The sequence below is a fragment of the Bombyx mandarina genome, chromosome 17 (assembly GCF_030267445.1).
Source record: "Bombyx mandarina strain Sakado chromosome 17, ASM3026744v2".
Taxonomy (NCBI): Eukaryota; Metazoa; Arthropoda; class Insecta; order Lepidoptera; family Bombycidae; genus Bombyx; species Bombyx mandarina.
The window spans coordinates 9,713,936-9,727,288 of record NC_143223.1 but is presented as its reverse complement, the minus strand read 5'-3'; positions in this window follow the sequence as shown (position 1 = coordinate 9,727,288).

The following is a 13,353-nucleotide window of genomic DNA, read 5'->3' as shown; positions in this document are numbered from 1 at the left end:
GACGATCGGCTGGTGTCCCGTCAGCGAGATACGGCACACTGACGCCTCGATATGTAAGAGCGAGGGAGTATCGAGAGGGACAACGTGCAGGGCCCGCCTATAGTAAATGGCAGTCCCGCCTTTGGAGGCGGTGAGTCTGTCATTCCTAACCATGACGTAATTCGCGACTTTCGGGTCACGACGCGAGGGCTTCAGACAGGTCTCCTGCACTAACAAAATATCTACAAGATTGTCGCGGAGGAATTCGAAAATTTGATCGCGTTGCCGCGCGAGTCCGTTAGCATTGTAGAATGCTAACGTAAGGGAATACGGTTTTTCTCTACCTTTTTGCGCCATTGAATACCGGTAAAGAATCTTTATAACGTGCGAGACACGGACTCGTAGACGTCCATGTGATCGAAAGCGGCCGCGAGCCGCTGTTCGGGGGTTACCGACCTACGGATAGCATCTGCGAACGATCGCAGACGGTCAAAGTTTACCGCGGTGACGAAGTCGCGCACGAGCGCGAAGTCGTTGACGTCTGAGGGTTGCGGGGGGCGGTACGCGGGCGCGGGGCGAGGTGCGAGCAGGGGCTGAGGCGCGTGACGTGTCGCAGGCGGGAGCTGGGGTACGTTTTGTGTTCCCTCCTTCGTATACGGCAGCGGTTTTTTCCACGCCGAGACGGTGGGAACCGCAGCCGGTACGAAGGCTGGTTTCGGCACTGAAGGCGCCGAAGTCTTTGGGTCGACGGTTCGGGGGGCTGGGTGGTTCGGGCGTTTACGCGGAGCCCTAGGACATCCGCGGTAGTTTGCCGGGTGCCCTTGCTTAAGGCATAGGACACAGCTTGGGGGTTCCGTCGCGGTTTCCCTAACACGCGAACATTCTGTGGTTGCGTGATCGCCGAGGCATTTCACGCAGCGGGGGCGCGCGTGGCAATTACGCGCTGAGTGGCCATAGAGCTGGCACCTGTGGCACTGCCCGGGAGTACCACGTTTATGGGGGGCTTCGATGGTGACCCCGGAGAGGCCGCATATCGTTTTGAGACATGAGATTCTTTTCTTTGCCTCCGGGGTTGATTCTAGCGCGACGAGAATCATATTGTACGGCTGTCTGCCGCGTCCGCTGTGCATCCGGTGCACACTAATTATTGGGAGGGACTGACCGATCAGATCCTCCTTTACGTAGTCTATGTCGAGTTCCTTGGGGACTCCGCGTATCACTACGCGGAGTTCGCGGTCCTCCTGAAGAGCATAGGTGTGATAACCTATGTTCTCCTTTCGGAGGTAAGCAGAGAGGGCCCTATGGTCGCCCGGCGTTGCGACCTTAATCTGAATCCCATGCGCGACGTTACGCGCATGGGTATAATTAATTTTGTTGGCCTGAAGGGCCTGGGATACGCGATTCCACGCTGACTTCTCCTGGAGTATCAGCGGGGGCGGGACAACTGTTTTAGGCGCGGGCGCGGTTTTTGGGCGCGGCGGTGGGGTTACGCGGCGGGCGGAGTCCGACTCCGGCGTCACGACTACCTGCGGTCGGGAGGCGGTCGCGGACTTGGTTTGCTTCGTCATGGAGCTCCGGGACTCCACGACGCGAGTACGCTTTTTACCGCGCGTTACAGTTTGGAACCCATCCGAGGTTCCGGGTTGAGGGCTAGTCGCGGACTCGAAGTCCATCTCCGATTCGGTATCGGAGCCTGAACTAGACGCTATTGAGGTCGCGACGGACGAAACTGACGTGATTGACGCGGGCGCGGGGGTAGCGGGGGCGGGGGCGTTAGACGCTACGGCGGCGGCGTGCGTACGTGCGCTTGAACACGGACCGGCGGCGGGGCACGCGAGGCATGCCTGCGAGGCATGTTTGGCGACGGCGGCGAGAGATGCGGGGGGAGAATAGTTACCAAATGAGGCCCTATAGGCTTCGAATTCGGGCGCGATTGACGGGTATTTTTCCCGAATGAAGTCGATGAAAAGTTTTTCCTCCATCTTAACGTGATTTTCGCCTGGGGGGGGCGGCCCCGGGACTTAAACACGCGCTCGCCTTGCGGCGAGGCCCCTGCGTCGGTAACACTAAATTGGCCGAAGCGATTCTAGGAGTTTTAGAAATTTTAGTGAATAGAATAAATAGAATAGAATTAGAGTGAATAGAACCACTGCACAGTTCCCGGGCGGCAATGCCTTGCAATTAGGCGCAGGTACAAATTCCGAGAAACACTTGGGCCACAGATGTGCCACGAACAATGATCTATTATCACCGGTAGTCACTTCCGACAAAACAATGAGCACGTCCACGCGCGTCGGTTGCTCAAATCGAAAACTAACTATTCATTTCATTATTTTTTTTATCTTATTGGTCCTGATCAACAGAGGAGTTTTAAATAATTATATATATATGTCGGCGCGCGGCTTAGATCACACAGCGCATCCGCACCCTTTGTCAGCGAGCGCCGCCGGCACACTTGCAACGGTCGACGGCAGGCGGCTTGAATCACAGAGGGCGTCGGCACCCTTTGATGGCTCGGGTCACCGGCATATTTGCAACGATCAACGGTCCTTAGGAAACGCCTCTGGGATTTTGTTACCGCGAACAAAATTCTCATAGACGAACAGTTCGGATTCCGCTCTAAACACTCGTGCGTACAACAAGTGCACCGCCTCACGGAGCACATCCTGATAGGACTAAATAGGCGTAAACAAATCCCGACCGGCGCCCTCTTCTTCGACATCGCGAAGGCGTTCGACAAAGTCTGGCACAACGGTTTAATTTACAAACTGTACAACATGGGAGTGCCAGACAGACTCGTGCTCATCATACGAGACTTCTTGTCGAACCGTTCGTTTCGATATCGAGTAGAGGGAACTCGTTCTCGTCCCCGTCAACTGACTGCCGGAGTCCCGCAAGGCTCCGCGCTCTCCCCGTTATTATTTAGTTTGTATATCAATGATATACCCCGGTCTCCGGAGACCCATCTAGCGCTCTTCGCCGATGACACGGCTATCTACTACTCGTGTAGGAAGATGTCGCTGCTTCATCGGCGACTCCAGATCGCAGTAGCCACCATGGGACAGTGGTTCCGGAAGTGGCGCATCGACATCAACCCCACGAAAAGCACAGCGGTGCTCTTCAAAAGGGGTCGCCCTCCGAATACCACTTCGAGCATCCCACTCCCTAATAGGCGCGCAAACACCTCCGCCGTTAGCCCCGTCACTCTCTTTGGCCAGCCCATACCGTGGGCCTCGCAGGTCAAATACCTAGGCGTCACCCTCGACAGAGGGATGACATTCCGTCCCCATATTAAAACGGTACGCGACCGTGCCGCCTTCATATTAGGACGTCTCTACCCTATGCTTTGCAAGCGAAGCAAACTGTCCCTCCGTAATAAGGTAACTCTCTACAAAACTTGCATACGCCCCGTTATGACGTATGCAAGCGTAGTGTTCGCTCACGCAGCCCGCACCAACTTGAAGCCCCTTCAGGTTATTCAATCCCGATTCTGCAGGATAGCCGTCGGAGCACCATGGTTCCTGAGGAACGTGGATCTCCACGATGACCTGGAGCTTGACTCTGTCAGTAAGTATCTACAGTCGGCATCGCTGCGCCATTTTGAGAAGGCGGCACGACATGAGAACCCTCTCATCGTAGCCGCTGGAAATTACATACCCGACCCAGTAGACCGAATGGTAAACCGTCGACGTCGCCCAAAGCACGTCATTACGGATCCTCCTGATCCATTAACGGTGCTCTTAGGCACCACAAGCACCGGTCACCGTCCTCGTCGAACCCGTCGCTTGCGACGAAGGGCTCGACGAGCGAACTAACCCATAGACACAGCCCACTGAGTTTCTCGCCGGATCTTCTCAGTGGGTCGCGTTTCCGATCCGGTGGTAGATTCTGCGAAGCACTGCTCTTGCTAGGGTCAGTGTTAGCAACTCTCCGGTTGAGCCCCGCGAGCTCACCTACAAACGTTAGGGTGAAGCAGAAATAGCCTCTCAAGGCTATCAGCATAGGTAGGAGGAAAAAAAAAAAACGATCAACGGCAGGCGGCTTGGATCACAGAGCGCACCGGCACCCTTTGACGGCTCCGGTCACCGGTACACTTGCAACGTTCGTGGCGGTCGGCTTGGAACACACACCGCAGCGGCACCCTTTGATGGTGCGGGTCGCCGGCACACTTCAACGTTCGCGACGGGCGGCTTGGATCACACACCGCAGCGGCACCCTTTGATGGCGCGAGTTGCCGGCACACTTGCTGACTATAAAAAGAGCTGCTGTACAATCCTTAGCTCACCAGATTCCGATCACGCATTCAAACCGGATTCGGATGCGTCGTCTACAACGCGAAGTCCACTCCCGCCTAAGCGACGCCCGTAACGAAAATTGGCATAGTTATTTAGAACAACTCGCGCCCTCCCACCAAGCATACTGGCGACTAGCTAGGACTCTCAAATCCGAAACTACCGCTACTATGCCTCCCCTCGTACGCCCTTCAGGCCAACCACCGGCTTTCGATGACGATGACAAGGCTGAGCTGCTGGCCGATGCACTGCAAGAGCAGTGCACCACCAGCACTCAACACGCGGACCCCGAACACACCGAGTTAGTCGACAGGGAGGTCGAGCGCAGAGCTTCCCTGCCGCCCTCTGACGCGTTACCCCCCATTACCACTGACGAAGTTAGAGACGCGATCCACAATCTCCAACCTAGGAAGGCATCCGGCTCCGACGGCATCCGCAACCGCGCGCTAAAACTTGCCAGTCCAACTGATAGCAATGTTGGTTACAATTTTAAATGCCGCTATGACGCACTGCATCTTTCCCGCGGTGTGGAAAGAAGCGGACGTTATCGGTATACATAAGCCGGGCAAACCGACAAACGAAACATCTAGTTACCGTCCGATTAGTCTCCTCCCGACGATAGGAAAAATTTACGAACGGCTCCTTAGGAAACGCCTCTGGGATTTTGTTACCGCGAACAAAATTCTCATAGACGAACAGTTCGGATTCCGCTCTAAACACTCGTGCGTACAACAAGTGCACCGCCTCACGGAGCACATCCTGATAGGACTAAATAGGCGTAAACAAATCCCGACCGGCGCCCTCTTCTTCGACATCGCGAAGGCGTTCGACAAAGTCTGGCACAACGGTTTAATTTACAAACTGTACAACATGGGAGTGCCAGACAGACTCGTGCTCATCATACGAGACTTCTTGACGAACCGTTCGTTTCGATATCGAGTAGAGGGAACTCGTTCTCGTCCCCGTCAACTGACTGCCGGAGTCCCGCAAGGCTCCGCGCTCTCCCCGTTATTATTTAGTTTGTATATCAATGATATACCCCGGTCTCCGGAGACCCATCTAGCGCTCTTCGCCGATGACACGGCTATCTACTACTCGTGTAGGAAGATGTCGCTGCTTCATCGGCGACTCCAGATCGCAGTAGCCACCATGGGACAGTGGTTCCGGAAGTGGCGAATTGACATCAACCCCACGAAAAGCGCAGCGGTGCTCTTCAAAAGGGGTCGCCCTCCGAACATCACTTCGAGCATCCCACTCCGTAGTAGGCGCGCAAACACCTCCGCCGTTAGTCCCATCACTCTCTTTGGCCAGCCCATACCGTGGGTCTCGAAGGTCAAATATCTAGGCGTCACCCTCGACAGAGGGATGACATTCCGTCCCCATATAAAAACGGTACGCGACCGCGCCGCGTTTATTCTAGGACGACTCTATCCAATGCTTTGTAGTCGAAGCAAACTGTCCCTCCGCAATAAGGTAACTCTCTACAAAACTTGTATACGCCCCGTCATGACGTATGCAAGCGTAGTGTTCGCTCACGCAGCCCGCACCCACTTGAAATCCCTTCAGGTTATTCAATCAAAATTCTGCAGGATAGCCGTCGGAGCGCCATGGTTCCTTAGGAATGTGGATCTCCACGATGACCTGGAACTCGACTCATTTAGTAAGTATCTACAGTCGGCATCGCTGCGCCATTTTGAGAAGGCGGCACGACATGAGAACCCTCTCATCGTAGCCGCTGGAAATTACATACCCGACCCAGTAGACCGAATGGTAAACCGTCGACGTCGCCCAAAGCACGTCATTACGGATCCTCCTGATCCATTAACGGTGCTCTTAGGCACCACAAGCACCGGTCACCGTCCTCGTCGAACCCGTCGCTTGCGACGAAGGGCTCGACGAGCGAACTAACCCATAGACACAGCCCACTGAGTTTCTCGCCGGATCTTCTCAGTGGGTCGCGTTTCCGATCCGGTGGTAGATTCTGCGAAGCACTGCTCTTGCTAGGGTCAGTGTTAGCAACTCTCCGGTTGAGCCCCGCGAGCTCACCTACAAACGTTAGGGTGAAGCTGAAATAGCCTCTCAAGGCTATCAGCATAGGTAGGAAAAAAAAAAAAAAAAAAAAAAAAAAACGATCAACGGCAGGCGGCTTGGATCCTGTAGGTGGCGGCCTCCCCCCGGTGAAGGTCAAGGGGCGACCTGAGGGGGTGAGGCCGCGCGGCGCGCTACCAGCACTCTAGCGCGCTGCCGTGGAGTGATTAGAGCGACCGGTCGACGGTGTATCGCGTCCCGACCCGGCAGGCTGGTACCCCGTCCAGCGGGGTATTCCGGGACACCAGCGGCACCGTCTGGGCGGCCCGACGGGCTGCCGTACCGAGACGGCCGACGTTTCAGAGCCTTCGATTCGCCTCGAAGGCTCCGTCGGCCGGGCGTCCTTGGGGTGAGCCGCGCTGTCTGGTTGTAGTGTTGACCGCGGTAGCCCCCCTACCTCATCCGGGTTCTGACCTCGGAGGGGATCGGACGTCGGGTGTAAGAGTGCAGGGGAGTCGTTTAGTGGGTGGGCTCTAAAATCCTTGGGCCCGCGGTCTGCTCACAACACCATGCAGATCGTTGAGTCTCACATACCCCGCGCGCCCCTTTTGCGCGGGGACCTCGTAGGAGGTTCGGCCCTCTACCCGAAAAAAAAAAAAAAAAGGCGGCTTGGATCACAGAGCGCACCGGCACCCTTTGACGGCTCCGGTCACCGGTACACTTGCAACGTTCGTGGCGGTCGGCTTGGAACACACACCGCAGCGGCACCCTTTGATGGTGCGGGTCGCCGGCACACTTCAACGTTCGCGACGGGCGGCTTGGATCACACACCGCAGCGGCACCCTTTGATGGCGCGAGTTGCCGGCACACTTGCTGACTATAAAAAGAGCTGCTGTACAATCCTTAGCTCACCAGATTCCGATCACGCATTCAAACCGGATTCGGATGCGTCGTCTACAACGCGAAGTCCACTCCCGCCTAAGCGACGCCCGTAACGAAAATTGGCATAGTTATTTAGAACAACTCGCGCCCTCCCACCAAGCATACTGGCGACTAGCTAGGACTCTCAAATCCGAAACTACCGCTACTATGCCTCCCCTCGTACGCCCTTCAGGCCAACCACCGGCTTTCGATGACGATGACAAGGCTGAGCTGCTGGCCGATGCACTGCAAGAGCAGTGCACCACCAGCACTCAATACGCGGACCCCGAACACACCGAGTTAGTCGACAGGGAGGTCGAGCGCAGAGCTTCCCTACCGCCCTCGAACGCGTTACCCCCCATTACCACTGACGAAGTTAGAGAAGCGATCCACAACCTCCAACCTAAGAAGGCACCCGGCTCCGACGGCATCCGTAACCGCGCGCTTAAACTCTTACCAGTCCAACTGATAGCAATGTTGGCTACCATTTTAAATGCCGCTATGACGCACTGCATCTTTCCCGCGGTGTGGAAAGAAGCGGACGTTATCGGTATACATAAGCCGGGCAAACCGAAAAACGAAACCGCTAGTTACCGTCCGATTAGTCTCCTCCCGACGATAGGCAAAATTTACGAACGGCTCCTTCGGAAACGCCTCTGGGACTTCGTTACCGCGAATAAAATTCTAATAGACGAGCAGTTTGGATTCCGCGCTAAGCACTCGTGCGTACAACAAGTGCACCGCCTCACGGAGCACATCTTAATAGGGCTAAATAGGCGTAAACAAATCCCGACCGGCGCCCTCTTCTTCGATATCGCGAAGGCGTTCGACAAAGTCTGGCACAACGGTTTGATCTACAAACTGTACAACATGGGAGTGCCAGACAGACTCGTGCTCATCATACGAGACTTCTTGTCGAACCGTTTGTTTCGATATCGAGTAGAGGGAACTCGCTCTCGCCCCCGTCATCTGACTGCCGGAGTCCCGCAAGGCTCCGCGCTCTCCCCGTTATTATTTAGTTTGTATATCAATGATATACCCCGGTCTCCGGAGACCCATCTAGCGCTCTTCGCCGATGACACGGCTATCTACTACTCGTGTAGGAAGATGTCGTTGCTACATCGGCAACTCCAGATCGCAGTAGCCACCATGGGACGGTGGTTCCAGAAGTGGCGCATCGACATCAACCCCACGAAAAGCACAGCGGTGCTCTTCAAAAGGGGTCGCCCTCCGAATACCACTTCGAGCATCCCACTCCCTAATAGGCGCGCAAACACCTCCGCCGTTAGCCCCGTTACTCTCTTTGGCCAGCCCATACCGTGGGCCTCGCAGGTCAAATACCTAGGCGTCACCCTCGACAGAGGGATGACATTCCGTCCCCATATTAAAACGGTACGCGACCGTGCCGCCTTCATATTAGGACGTCTCTACCCTATGCTTTGCAAGCGAAGCAAACTGTCCCTCCGTAATAAGGTAACTCTCTACAAAACTTGCATACGCCCCGTTATGACGTATGCAAGCGTAGTGTTCGCTCACGCAGCCCGCACCAACTTGAAGCCCCTTCAGGTTATTCAATCCCGATTCTGCAGGATAGCCGTCGGAGCACCATGGTTCCTGAGGAACGTGGATCTCCACGATGACCTGGAGCTCGACTCTGTCAGTAAGTATCTACAGTCGGCATCATTGCGCCATTTCGAGAAGGCGGCACGACATGAGAACCCTCTTGTCGTGGCCGCTGGAAACTACATACCCGATCCTGTAGATCGAATGGTAAACAGTCGACGTCGCCCAAAGCACGTCATTACGGATCCTCCCGATCCATTAACGGTGCTTTTAGGCACCACAAGCACCGGTCACCGTCCTCGTCGAACCCGTCGCTTGCGACGAAGGGCTCGACGAGCGAACTAACCCATAGACACAGCCCACTGAGTTTCTCGCCGGATCTTCTCAGTGGGTCGCGTTTCCGATCCGGTGGTAGATTCTGCGAAGCACTGCTCTTGCTAGGGTCAGTGTTAGCAACTCTCCGGTTTGAGCCCCGTGAGCTCACCTACACACGTTAGGGTGAAGCTGAAATAGCCTCTCAAGGCTATCAGCATAGGTAGGAAAAAAAAAAAAAAAAAAAAAGATTCCGATTTGAGCAACCGACGCGCGTGGACGTGCTCATTGTTTTGTCGGAAGTGACTACCGGTGATAATAGATCATTGTTCGTGGCACATCTGTGGCCCAAGTGTTTCTCGGAATTTGTACCTGCGCCTAATTGCAAGGCATTGCCGCCCGGGAACTGTGCAGTGGTTCTATTCACTCTAATTCTATTCTACTTGTTCTATTCACTAAAATTTCTAAAATTCCTAGAATCGCTTCGGCCAATTTAGTGTTACCGACGCAGGGGCCTCGCCGCAAGGCGAGCGCGTGTTTAAGTCCCGGGGCCGCCCCCCCCCCGGGCGAAAATCACGTAAAGATGGAGGAAAAACTTTTCATCGACTTCATTCGGGAAAAATATCCGTCAATCGCGCCCGAATTCGAAGCCTATAGGGCCTCATTTGGTAATTATTCTCCCCCCGCATCTCTCGCCGCCGTCGCCAAACATGCCTCGCAGGCATGCCTCGCGTGCCCCGCCGCCGGTCCGTGTTCAAGCGCACGTACGCACGCCGCCGCCGTAGCGTCTAACGCCCCCGCCCCCGCTACCCCCGCGCCCGCGTCAATCACGTCAGTTTCGTCCGTCGCGACCTCAATAGCGTCTAGTTCAGGCTCCGATACCGAATCGGAGATGGACTTCGAGTCCGCGACTAGCCCTCAACCCGGAACCTCGGATGGGTTCCAAACTGTAACGCGCGGTAAAAAGCGTACTCGCGTCGTGGAGTCCCGGAGCTCCATGACGAAGCAAACCAAGTCCGCGACCGCCTCCCGACCGCAGGTAGTCGTAACGCCAGAGTCGGACTCCGCCCGCCGCGTAATCCCACCGCCGCGCCCAAAAACCGCGCCCGCGCCTAAAACAGTTGTCCCGCCCCCGCTGATACTCCAGGAGAAGTCAGCGTGGAATCGCGTATCCCAGGCCCTTCAGGCCAACAAAATTAATTATACCCATGCGCGTAACGTCGCGCATGGGATTCAGATTAAGGTCGCAACGCCGGGCGACCATAGGGCCCTCTCTGCTTACCTCCGAAAGGAGAACATAGGTTATCACACCTATGCTCTTCAGGAGGACCGCGAACTCCGCGTAGTGATACGTGGAGTCCCCAAGGAACTCGACATAGACTACGTAAAGGAGGATCTGATCGGTCAGTCCCTCCCAATAATTAGTGTGCACCGGATGCACAGCGGACGCGGCAGACAGCCGTACAATATGATTCTCGTCGCGCTAGAATCAACCCCGGAGGCAAAGAAAAGAATCTCATGTCTCAAAACGATATGCGGCCTCTCCGGGGTCACCATCGAAGCCCCCCATAAACGTGGTACTCCCGGGCAGTGCCACAGGTGCCAGCTCTATGGCCACTCAGCGCGTAATTGCCACGCGCGCCCCCGCTGCGTGAAATGCCTCGGCGATCACGCAACCACAGAATGTTCGCGTGTTAGGGAAACCGCGACGGAACCCCCAAGCTGTGTCCTATGCCTTAAGCAAGGGCACCCGGCAAACTACCGCGGATGTCCTAGGGCTCCGCGTAAACGCCTGAACCACCCAGCCCCCCGAACCGTCGACCCAAAGACTTCGGCGCCTTCAGTGCCGAAACCAGCCTTCGTACCGGCTGCGGTTCCCACCGTCTCGGCGTGGAAAAAACCGCTGCCGTATACGAAGGAGGGAACACAAAACGTACCCCAGCTCCCGCCTGCGACACGTCACGCGCCTCAGCCCCTGCTCGCACCTCGCCCCGCGCCCGCGTACCGCCCCCCGCAACCCTCAGACGTCAACGACTTCGCGCTCGTGCGCGACTTCGTCACCGCGGTAAACTTTGACCGTCTGCGATCGTTCGCAGATGCTATCCGTAGGTCGGTAACCCCCGAACAGCGGCTCGCGGCCGCTTTCGATCACATGGACGTCTACGAGTCCGTGTCTCGCACGTTATAAAAATTCTTTACCGGTAATCAATGGCGCAAAAAGGTAGAGAAAAACCGTATTCCCTTACGTTAGCATTCTACAATGCTAACGGACTCGCGCGGCAACGCGATCAAATTTTCGAATTCCTCCGCGATAATCTTGTAGATATTTTGTTAGTGCAGGAGACCTGTCTGAAGCCCTCGCGTCGTGACCCGAAAGTCGCGAATTACGTCATGGTTAGGAATGACAGACTCACCGCCTCCAAAGGCGGGACTGCCATTTACTATATGCGGGCTCTGCACGTTGTTCCTCTCGATACTCCCTCGCTCTTACATATCGAGGCGTCAGTGTGCCGTATCTCGCTGACGGGACACCAGCCGATCGTCATCGCATCCGTTTATCTCCCCCCGGACAAGCCCCTCCTGAGCAGTGACATCGAGTCACTGTTTGGCATGGGAGACTCCGTCATCCTGGCAGGCGATTTAAATTGCCACCACACTAGGTGGAACTGCCATCGTACGAACGTTAACGGTAGGCGTCTCGACGCGTTTATAGACGACCTCACTTTTGAAGTAGTCGGTCCCCCAACTCCAACATGTTATCCGCATAACATCGCGCTCCGTCCGAGCACTATAGACCTGGCATTGCTTAGGAACGTAACTCTGCGCTTACGTTCCATCGAAGCACTGTCAGAGCTCGACTCAGACCACCGACCTGTCCTTATGCAGCTCGGTCGCCCTCACAACCCAGTCACTGTTACGAGGACCATGGTGGATTGGAATAAGCTGGGCACGTGCCTAGCCGAAGCCGCTCCGCCAATCCTCCCTTACGGCCTGGATTCGAATCTATCCCCCGAGGACACCGTCGAATCCATAAACATCATTACCGATCACATCTCTTCCGCGATCATTAGATCTTCAAAAGAAGTCGATGTGGAGGACAGCTTCCACCGCATCAGACTATCCTCCGAACTTAGGAATCTCTTAAGAGTTAGGAACGCGGCAATCCGGGCCTACGATCGGCTTCCCACGCATTCAAACCGGATTCGGATGCGTCGTCTACAACGCGAAGTCCACTCCCGCCTAAGCGACGCGCGTAACGATAATTGGCATAGTTATTTAGAACAACTCGCGCCCTCCCACCAAGCATACTGGCGACTAGCTAGGACTCTCAAATCCGAAACTACCGCTACTATGCCTCCCCTCGTACGCCCTTCAGGCCAACCACCGGCATTCGATGACGATGACAAGGCTGAGCTGCTGGCCGATGCACTGCAAGAGCAGTGCACCACCAGCACTCAACACGCGGACCCCGAACACACCGAGTTAGTCGACAGGGAGGTCGAGCGCAGAGCTTCCCTGCCGCCCTCGGACGCGTTACCCCCATTACCACTGACGAAGTTAGAGACGCGATCCACAATCTCCAACCTAGGAAGGCATCCGGCTCCGACGGCATCCGCAACCGCGCGCTAAAACTCTTGCCAGTCCAACTGATAGCAATGTTGGTTACAATTTTAAATGCCGCTATGACGCACTGCATCTTTCCCGCGGTGTGGAAAGAAGCGGACGTTATCGGTATACATAAGCCGGGCAAACCGACAAACGAAACATCTAGTTACCGTCCGATTAGTCTCCTCCCGACGATAGGAAAAATTTACGAACGGCTCCTTAGGAAACGCCTCTGGGATTTTGTTACCGCGAACAAAATTCTCATAGACGAACAGTTCGGATTCCGCTCTAAACACTCGTGCGTACAACAAGTGCACCGCCTCACGGAGCACATCCTGATAGGACTAAATAGGCGTAAACAAATCCCGACCGGCGCCCTCTTCTTCGACATCGCGAAGGCGTTCGACAAAGTCTGGCACAACGGTTTAATTTACAAACTGTACAACATGGGAGTGCCAGACAGACTCGTGCTCATCATACGAGACTTCTTGTCGAACCGTTCGTTTCGATATCGAGTAGAGGGAACTCGTTCTCGTCCCCGTCAACTGACTGCCGGAGTCCTGCAAGGCTCCGCGCTCTCCCCGATATTATTTAGTTTGTATATCAATGATATACCCCGGTCTCCGGAGACCCATCTAGCGCTCTTCGCCGA